This window comes from Ascidia mentula (assembly GCF_947561715.1).
Source record: "Ascidia mentula chromosome 2 unlocalized genomic scaffold, kaAscMent1.1 SUPER_2_unloc_22, whole genome shotgun sequence".
Classification (NCBI taxonomy): domain Eukaryota; kingdom Metazoa; phylum Chordata; class Ascidiacea; order Phlebobranchia; family Ascidiidae; genus Ascidia; species Ascidia mentula.
Window position 1 is genome coordinate 42,501 of NW_028113668.1, and position 1,860 is coordinate 44,360.

The window sequence follows — 1,860 nt, forward strand, 5'->3', positions numbered from 1 at the left end:
GGGCCCTCCGATCGAGGAGGTTGAAAGAGTATATCTTGAAAGGTTCGGTGACGAGTCACCCCCAGACGAGGAGCGAATTGAGAAGGCGAAAGTCAACAGACAAATGGGAAGTGTTTTGCTTCCTATTACTGAGCAAGAATGTTCGATGGTTTTGAGGCAGTTGCAGAACTCTGCCCCAGGTCCGGACAAGTTGAAGGTGCAGCATCTGAAGCTGATTGGTTCAAAGGTCCTCTGCAGGATCTTCAGCATCTGGATGCGTGCAGGGAAAGTCCCCATGCGACTGAAAGAGAGCAGGACTACTCTAATTCCGAAGTCCAATAAAGATCTCGAAGATATCGGGAAGTGGCGACCAATTACCATCGGGTCGCACTTGGTGAGGCTCTACACCAAGATCTTGGCAAGACGGCTTCAAGGAGCAGTAACCCTGAATTACCGTCAGAAAGCATTCAGACCCGTGGAGGGTTGTGCCGAGAACGTGATATTGCTTAATAGCATTATCAAGGACGCTTCAACAGCCAGGCGTCGCACGAACTTGGCAGTGGCAATCTTAGACCTTGCCAAAGCTTTCGATACTGTGAGCCATCATTCTGTTATCCGGGCTCTCAAAAGGCAAAATGTGCCGCAGTTGCTTATTAGCATTGTGGAAGATCTGTATCAAGATTGTTGGACCGTAATAAGTCTTGGTACAGATTCCACTTCAAAAATCCGTGTAAATAGGGGAGTGAAGCAGGGATGCCCGCTGTCGCCTCTTCTTTTCAACTTGGTGATAGACGAACTGTTGGACGAGCTGCCTGATCGCTTGGGCTATAACATCAAGGGAGTCAATGTGAAGGCATTGGCTTTCGCTGATGATCTAGTCCTGATCGGCAACTCGCCTGAAGGGTTACAGAGCATGATGGAAACCACCAGTGAATTTTTGAAGAAAAGAGGCCTGCGGCTCCAGAAAAAGAAATGTACAACCCTCGGGATTACCCACACCCGAGGCAGAACGAGCGCGACGAGAATTCGGACCTCCCCATTCGTGTTGATTGGAGAAGATCCAGTTCCCGTTATCCGTCCTGGCGAGTGGACGAAGTACCTGGGGGTGCAAATAGGCCCCCAGGGTACCTGCAAGCTTCAAAGAAATGCGGTCAGGGAGAACTTGGAACGGCTCCGCAAGGCAAGGCTCAAGCCTCAGCAAAAGGTGTTCATGCTGCGATTCCACTTCATCCCGAGGTGGAGTTACAGTCTGGCGATAACGTCCCAGACGGTGAACACCTTGAACTTTATCGATCGAGAAGTGCGGAGGTGCGTGAGGTCAATTGTCCATGCTCCGGCATCGTTGTCAAACGACTTCATTCATCTGCCCACAAAATGCGGAGGGCTCGGGATCCCCTGTTGTGCAGAGACGTACTTCTTCTCGAAGTTGCGCCTAAAAGACAGGTTGTTAAGATCGGAGGATCCTGCGATCGCAGTTTTGGCACCGACACTTCATAATAAAACCATGGAGTGTCTGGAGAAGAGATTCCGCGCTGAAGCCGAAGGAGGTAATTTAAAGAGGGCCTCCACAACATCGGCACGTCGGCTCCGCTTTTCTGAGAAGGTCCAGGGATACGGATCTCTTCACTTTTCAGATAAGTATTGCAATAACTGGCTAGTCGGCGCAACGGCAACCTTAACGGGACGAAATTTTGTTCAGGGATGTGCCTTGAGATCTCAAACACTCCCTACTCGCGAGAGCATTACAAGAGGACGCCCGGGCGAAGGCGCAGTGTGCAGGAACTGCGGATTGCAGAACGAAACGCAGGCCCACATTTTGCAGAACTGCCACGTGACGAACAAGGCTCGTCTTGCTAGGCACAACGCTGTTCTGCAGGTGTT